Below are 8,262 nucleotides of genomic sequence, written 5' to 3'. Positions count from 1 at the left end.
CCTCTCTCTCGTGATGCTGCCTGCCTTGCTGTGTTCCTCTCCCTCCTGATGCTGCCTGCCTTGCTGTGTTCCTCTCCCTCCTGATGCTGCCTGCCTTGCTGTGTTCTTCCAGCCTCCTGATGCTGCCTGTCTTGCTGTGTTCCTCTCCCTCCTGATGCTGCTTACCTTGCTGTGATCCTCTCCCTCCTGATGCTGCCTGCCTTGCTGTGATCCTCTCCCTCCTGATGCTGCCTATCTTGCTGTGTTCCTCTCCCTCCTGATGCTGCCTGCCTTGCTGTGTTCCTCTCTCTCGTGATGCTGCCTGCCTTGCTGTGATCCTCTCCCTCCTGATGCTGCCTGCCTTGCTGTGTCCCTCTCCGTTCTGATGCTGCCTGCCTTGCTGTGTTCCTCTCCCTCCTGATGCTGCCTGCCTTGCTGTGATCCTCTCCCTCCTGATGCTGCCTGCCTTGCTCTGTCCCTCTCCCTCCTGATGCTGCCTGCCTTGCTGTGTTCCACTCTCTCGTGATGCTGCCTGCCTTGCTGTGATCCTCTCCCTCCTGATGCTGCCTGTCTTGCTGTGTTCCTCTCCCTCCTGATGCTGCCTGCCTTGCTGTGTTCCTCTCTCTCGTGATGCTGCCTGCCTTGCTGTGATCCTCTCCCTCCTGATGCTGCCTGCCTTGCTGTGTCCCTCTCCGTTCTGATGCTGCCTGCCTTGCTGTGTTCCTCTCCCTCCTGATGCTGCCTGCCTTGCTGTGATCCTCTCCCTCCTGATGCTGCCTGCCTTGCTCTGTCCCTCTCCCTCCTGATGCTGCCTGCCTTGCTGTGTTCCGCTCTCTCGTGATGCTGCCTGCCTTGCTGTGTCCCTCTCCGTTCTGATGCTGCCTGCCTTGCTGTGTTCCTCTCCCTCCTGTTGCTGCCTGCCTTGCTGTGATCCTCTCCCTCCTGATGCTGCCTGCCTTGCTCTGTCCCTCTCCCTCCTGATGCTGCCTGCCTTGCTGTGTCCCTCTCCGTTCTGATGCTGCCTGCCTTGCTGTGTTCCTCTCCCTCCTGTTGCTGCCTGCCTTGCTGTGATCCTCTCCCTCCTGATGCTGCCTGCCTTGCTGTGTTCCCTCTCCCTCCTGTTGCTGCCTGCCTTGCTGTGTTCCTCTCCCTCCTGATGCTGCCTGCCTTGCTCTGTCCCTCTCCCTCCTAATGCTGCCTGCCTTGCTGTGTTCCTCTCCCTCCTGATGCTGCCTGCCTTGCTGTGATCCTCTCCCTCCTGATGCTGCCTGCCTTGCTGTGTCCCTCTCCGTTCTGATGCTGCCTGCCTTGCTGTGTTCCTCTCCCTCCTGATGCTGCCTGCCTTGCTGTGATCCTCTCCCTCCTGTTGCTGCCTGCCTTGCTCTGGCCCTCTCCCTCCTGATGCTGCCTGCCTTGCTGTGTTCCACTCTCTCGTGATGCTGCCTGCCTTGCTGTGTTCCTCTCCTTCGTGATGCTGCCTGCCTTGCTGTGTTCCCCTCACTCCTGATGCTGCCTGCCTTGCTGTGTTCCTCTCCCTCCTGATGCTGCCTGCCTTGCTGTGTTCCTCTCCCTCCTGATGCTGCCTGCCCTGCTGTGTTCCTCTCCCTCCTGATGCTGCCTGCCTTGCTGTGTCCCTCTCCCTCCTGATGCTGCCTGCCTTGCTGTGTTCCTCTCTCTCGTGATGCTGCCTGCCTTGCTGTGATCCTCTCCCTCCTGATGCTGCCTGCCTTGCTGTGTTTCTCTCCGTTCTGATGCTGCCTGCCTTGCAGTTTTCCTCTCCCTCCTGATGCTGCCTGCCTTGCTGTGTTCCTCTCTCTCGTGATGCTGCCTGCCTTGCTGTGTTCCTCTCCTTCCTGATGCTGCCTGCCTTGCTGTGTTCCCCTCACTCCTGATGCTGCCTGCCTTGTGTTCCTCTCCCTCCTGATGCTGCCTGCCTTGCTGTGTTCCTCTCCCTCCTGATGCTGCCTGCCTTGCTGTGTCCCTCTCCCTCCTGGTGCTGCCTGTCTTGCTGTGATCCTCTCCCTCCTGATGCTGCCTGCCTTGCTGTGTTCCTCTCCCTCCTGATGCTGCCTGCCTTGCTGTGTCCCTCTCCCTCCTGATGCTGCCTGCCTTGCTGTGTTCCTCTCCCTCCTGATGCTGCCTGCCTTGCTGTGTTCCTCTCCCTCCTGATGCTGCCTGCCTTTCTGTTCCCTCTCCCTCCTGATGCTGCCTGCCTTGCTGTATTCCTCTCCCTCCTGATCCTGCCTGCCCTGCTGTGTTCCTCTCCCTCCTGATGCTGCCTGTCTTGCTTTGTTCCTCTCTCCTGTGATGCTGCGTGCCCTGCTGTGTCCCTCTCCCTCCTGATGCTGCCTGCCTTGCTGTGTTCCTCTCCCTCCTGATGCTGCCTGCCTTGCTCTGTCCCTCTCCCTCCTGATGCTGCCTGCCTTGCTGTGTTCCTCTCTCTCGTGATGCTGCCTGCCTTGCTGTGTTCCTCTCCCTCCTGATGCTGCCTGCCTTGCTGTGTTCCTCTCCCTCCTGATGCTGCCTGCCTTGCTGTGTTCTTCCAGCCTCCTGATGCTGCCTGTCTTGCTGTGTTCCTCTCCCTCCTGATGCTGCTTACCTTGCTGTGATCCTCTCCCTCCTGATGCTGCCTGCCTTGCTGTGATCCTCTCCCTCCTGATGCTGCCTATCTTGCTGTGTTCCTCTCCCTCCTGATGCTGCCTGCCTTGCTGTGTTCCTCTCTCTCGTGATGCTGCCTGCCTTGCTGTGATCCTCTCCCTCCTGATGCTGCCTGCCTTGCTGTGTCCCTCTCCGTTCTGATGCTGCCTGCCTTGCTGTGTTCCTCTCCCTCCTGATGCTGCCTGCCTTGCTCTGTCCCTCTCCCTCCTGATGCTGCCTGCCTTGCTGTGTTCCACTCTCTCGTGATGCTGCCTGCCTTGCTGTGATCCTCTCCCTCCTGATGCTGCCTGTCTTGCTGTGTTCCTCTCCCTCCTGATGCTGCCTGCCTTGCTGTGTTCCTCTCTCTCGTGATGCTGCCTGCCTTGCTGTGATCCTCTCCCTCCTGATGCTGCCTGCCTTGCTGTGTCCCTCTCCGTTCTGATGCTGCCTGCCTTGCTGTGTTCCTCTCCCTCCTGATGCTGCCTGCCTTGCTGTGATCCTCTCCCTCCTGATGCTGCCTGCCTTGCTCTGTCCCTCTCCCTCCTGATGCTGCCTGCCTTGCTGTGTTCCGCTCTCTCGTGATGCTGCCTGCCTTGCTGTGTCCCTCTCCGTTCTGATGCTGCCTGCCTTGCTGTGTTCCTCTCCCTCCTGTTGCTGCCTGCCTTGCTGTGATCCTCTCCCTCCTGATGCTGCCTGCCTTGCTCTGTCCCTCTCCCTCCAGATGCTGCCTGCCTTGCTGTGTCCCTCTCCGTTCTGATGCTGCCTGCCTTGCTGTGTTCCTCTCCCTCCTGTTGCTGCCTGCCTTGCTGTGATCCTCTCCCTCCTGATGCTGCCTGCCTTGCTGTGTTCCCTCTCCCTCCTGTTGCTGCCTGCCTTGCTGTGTTCCTCTCCCTCCTGATGCTGCCTGCCTTGCTCTGTCCCTCTCCCTCCTAATGCTGCCTGCCTTGCTGTGTTCCTCTCCCTCCTGATGCTGCCTGCCTTGCTGTGATCCTCTCCCTCCTGATGCTGCCTGCCTTGCTGTGTCCCTCTCCGTTCTGATGCTGCCTGCCTTGCTGTGTTCCTCTCCCTCCTGATGCTGCCTGCCTTGCTGTGATCCTCTCCCTCCTGTTGCTGCCTGCCTTGCTCTGGCCCTCTCCCTCCTGATGCTGCCTGCCTTGCTGTGTTCCACTCTCTCGTGATGCTGCCTGCCTGCTGTGATCCTCTCCCTCCTGATGCTGCCTGTCTTGCTGTATTCCTCTCCCTCCTGATGCTGCCTGCCTTGCTGTGTTCCTCTCTCTCCTGATGCTGCCTGCCTTGCTCTGTCCCTCTCCCTCCTCATGCTGCCTGCCTTGCTGTGTCCCTCTCCGTTCTGATGCTGCCTGCCTTGCTGTGTTCCTCTCCCTCCTGTTGCTGCCTACCTTGCTGTGTTCCTCTCCCTCCTGATGCTGCCTGCCTTGCTGTGATCCTCTCCCTCCTGATGCTGCCTGCCTTGCTGTGTTCCCTCTCCCCCCTGTTGCTGCTTGCCTTGCTGTGTTCCTCTCCCTCCTGATGCTGCCTGCCTTGCTGTGTTCCCTCTCCCCCCCTGTTGCTGCCTGCCTTGCTGTGTTCCTCTCCCTCCTGATGCTGCCTGCCTTGCTGTGTCCCTCTCCCTCCTGATGCTGCCTGCCTTGCTGCGTTCCTCTCTCTCGTGATGCTGCCTGCCTTGCTGTGATCCTCTCCCTCCTGATGCTGCCTGCCTTGCTGTGTCCCTCTCCCTCCTGATGCTGCCTGCCTTGCTGTGTCCCTCTCTCTCGTGATGCTGCCTGCCTTGCTGTGATCCTCTCCCTCCTGATGCTGCCTGCCTTGCTGTGTCCCTCTCCGTTCTGATGCTGCCTGCCTTGCTGTGTTCCTCTCCGTTCTGATGCCGCCTGCCTTGCTGTGTCCCTCTCCCTCCTGATGCTGCCTGCCTTGCTGTGTTCCTCTCCCTCCTGATGCTGCCTGCCTTGCTGTGTTCCTCTCCCTCCTGATGCTGCCTGCCTTGCTGTGTTTCTCTCCCTCCTGATGCTGCCTGCCTTGCTGTGATCCTCTTCCTACTGATGGTGCCTGTCTTGCTGTGTTCCTCTCCCTCCTGATGCTGACTGCCTTGCTGTGTTCCTCTCTCTCGTGATGCCGCCTGCCTTGCTGTGATCCTCTCCCTCCTGATGCTGCCTGCCTTGCTGTGTCCCTCTCCGTTCTGATGCTGCCTGCCTTGCTGTGTTCCTCTCCCTCCTGATGCTGCCTGCCTTGCTGTGATCCTCTCCCTCCTGATGCTGCCTGCCTTGCTCTGTCCCTCTCCCTCCTGATGCTGCCTGCCTTGCTGTGTTCCACTCTCACATGATGCTGCCTGCCTTGCTGTGTGCCTCTCCCTCCTGATGCTGCCTGCCTTGCTGTGTCCCTCTCCGTTCTGATGCTGCCTGCCTTGCTCTGTCCCTCTCCCTCCTGATGCTGCCTGCCTTGCTGTGTTCCTCTCCCTCCTGATGCTGCCTGCCTTGCTGTGTTCGTCTCCCTCCTGATGCTGCCTGCCTTGCTGTGTTTCTCTCCCTCCTGATGCTGCCTGCCTTGCTGTGATCCTCTCCCTCCTGATGCTGCCTGTCTTGCTGTGTTCCTCTCCCTCCTGATGCTGCCTGCCTTGCTGTGTTCCTCTCTCTCGTGATGCTGCCTGCCTTGCTGTGATCCTCTCCCTCCTGTAGCTGCCTGCCTTGCTGTGTCCCTCTCCGTTCTGATGCTGCCTGCCTTGCTGTGTTCCTCTCTCTCGTGATGCTGCCTGCCTTGCTGTGATCCTCTCCCTCCTGATGCTGCCTGCCTTGCTGTGTCCCTCTCCGTTCTGATGCTGCCTGCCTTGCTGTGATCCTCTCCCTCCTGATGCTGCCTGCCTTGCTGTGTCCCTCTCCGTTCTGATGCTGCCTGCCTTGCTGTGTTCCTCTCCCTCCTGATGCTGCCTGCCTTGCTGTGATCCTCTCCCTCCTGATGCTGCCTGCCTTGCTCTGTCCCTCTCCCTCCTGATGCTGCCTGCCTTGCTGTGTTCCGCTCTCTCGTGATACTGCCTGCCTTGCTGTGATCCTCTCCCTCCTGATGCTGCCTGCCTTGCTCTGTCCCTCTCCCTCCTGATGCTGCCTGCCTTGCTGTGTCCCTCTCCGTTCTGATGCTGCCTGCCTTGCTGTGTTCCTCTCCCTCCTGATGCTGCCTGCCTTGCTGTGTTCCTCTCCCTCCTGATGCTGCCTGCCTTGCTGTGTTTCTCTCCCTCCTGATGCTGCCTGCCTTGCTGTGATCCTCTCCCTCCTGATGCTGCCTGTCTTGCTGTGTTCCTCTCCCTCCTGATGCTGCCTGCCTTGCTGTGTTCCTCTCTCTCGTGATGCTGCCTGCCTTGCTGTGATCCTCTCCCTCCTGATGCTGCCTGCCTTGCTGTGTCCCTCTCCGTTCTGATGCTGCCTGCCTTGCTGTGTTCCTCTCCCTCCTGATGCTGCCTGCCTTGCTGTGTTCCTCTCTCTCGTGATGCTGCCTGCCTTGCTGTGATCCTCTCCCTCCTGATGCTGCCTGCCTTGCTGTGTCCCTCTCCGTTCTGATGCTGCCTGCCTTGCTGTGTTCCTCTCCCTCCTGATGCTGCCTGCCTTGCTGTGATCCTCTCCCTCCTGATGCTGCCTGCCTTGCTGTGATCCTCTCCCTCCTGATGCTGCCTGCCTTGCTGTGATCCTCTCCCTCCTGATGCTGCCTGCCTTGCTGTGTCCCTCTCCGTTCTGATGCTGCCTGCCTTGCTGTGTTCCTCTCCCTCCTGATGCTGCCTGCCTTGCTGTGATCCTCTCCGTTCTGATGCTGCCTGCCTTGCTGTGTCCCTCTCCGTTCTGATGCTGCCTGCCTTGCTGTGTTCCTCTCCCTCCTGATGCTGCCTGCCTTGCTGTGTTCCTCTCCCTCCTGATGCTGCCTGCCTTGCTGTGTTTCTCTCCCTCCTGATGCTGCCTGCCTTGCTGTGATCCTCTCCCTCCTGATGCTGCCTGCCTTGCTGTGATCCTCTCCCTCCTGATGCTGCCTGCCTTGCTGTGATCCTCTCCCTCCTGATGCTGCCTGTCTTGCTGTGTTCCTCTCCCTCCTGATGCTGCCTGCCTTGCTGTGATCCTCTCCCTCCTGATGCTGCCTGCCTTGCTGTGTCCCTCTCCGTTCTGATGCTGCCTGCCTTGCTGTGTTCCTCTCCCTCCTGATGCTGCCTGCCTTGCTGTGATCCTCTCCCTCCTGTTGCTGCCTGCCTTGCTCTGGCCCTCTCCCTCCTGATGCTGCCTGCCTTGCTGTGTCCCTCTCCGTTCTGATGCTGCCTGCCTTGCTGTGATCCTCTCCCTCCTGATGCTGCCTGCCTTGCTGTGATCCTCTCCCTCCTGATGCTGCCTGCCTTGCTGTGATCCTCTCCCTCCTGATGCTGCCTGCCTTGCTGTGTCCCTCTCCATTCTGATGCTGCCTGCCTTGCTCTGTCCCTCTCCCTCCTGATGCTGCCTGCCTTGCTGTGTTCCTCTCCCTCCTGATGCTGCCTGCCTTGCTGTGTTCCTCTCCCTCCTGATGCTGCCTGCCTTGCTGTGTTTCTCTCTCTAGTGATGCTGCCTGCCTTGCTGTGATCCTCTCCCTCCTGATGCTGCCTGCCTTGCTGTGTCCCTCTCCGTTCTGATGCTGCCTGCCTTGCTGTGTTCCTCTCCCTCCTGATGCTGCCTGCCTTGCTGTGATCCTCTCCCTCCTGATGCTGCCTGCCTTGCTCTGTCCCTCTCCCTCCTGATGCTGACTGCCTTGCTGTGTTCCACTCTCTCGTGATGCTGCCTGCCTTGCTGTGTGCCTCTCCCTCCTGATGCTGCCTGCCTTGCTGTGTCCCTCTCCGTTCTGATGCTGCCTGCCTTGCTCTGTCCCTCTCCCTCCTGATGCTGCCTGCCTTGCTGTGTTCCTCTCCCTCCTGATGCTGCCTGCCTTGCTGTGTTCCTCTCCCTCCTGATGCTGCCTGCCTTGCTGTGTTTCTCTCCCTCCTGATGCTGCCTGCCTTGCTGTGATCCTCTCCCTCCTGATGCTGCCTGTCTTGCTGTGTTCCTCTCCCTCCTGATGCTGCCTGCCTTGCTGTGTTCCTCTCTCTCGTGATGCTGCCTGCCTTGCTGTGATCCTCTCCCTCCTGATGCTGCCTGCCTTGCTGTGTCCCTCTCCGTTCTGATGCTGCCTGCCTTGCTGTGTTCCTCTCCCTCCTGATGCTGCCTGCCTTGCTGTGTTCCTCTCCCTCCTGATGCTGCCTGCCTTGCTGTGATCCTCTCCCTCCTGATGCTGCCTGCCTTGCTCTGTCCCTCTCCCTCCTGATGCTGCCTGCCTTGCTGTGTTCCACTCTCTCGTGATGCTGCCTGCCTTTCTGTGTGCCTCTCCCTTCTGATGCTGCCTGCCTTGCTCTGTCCCTCTCCCTCTTGATGCTGCCTGCCTTGCTGTGTTCCACTCTCTCGTGATGCTGCCTGCCTTGCTGTGTGCCTCTCCCTCCTGATGCTGCCTGCCTTGCTCTGTCCCTCTCCCTCCTGATGCTGCCTGCCTTGCTGTGTCCCTCTCCGTTCTGATGCTGCCTGCTTTGCTGTGTCCCTCTCCCTCCTGATGCTGCCTGCTTTGCTGTGTTCCTCTCCCTCCTGATGCTACCTGCCTTGCTGTGTC

The sequence above is a fragment of the Chiloscyllium plagiosum genome, unplaced genomic scaffold (assembly GCF_037043375.1).
Source record: "Chiloscyllium plagiosum isolate Xiang-an unplaced genomic scaffold, Cpla_swu_hap1 HiC_scaffold_19, whole genome shotgun sequence".
NCBI lineage: Eukaryota > Metazoa > Chordata > Chondrichthyes > Orectolobiformes > Hemiscylliidae > Chiloscyllium > Chiloscyllium plagiosum.
This window is presented reverse-complemented; position numbering follows the sequence as displayed.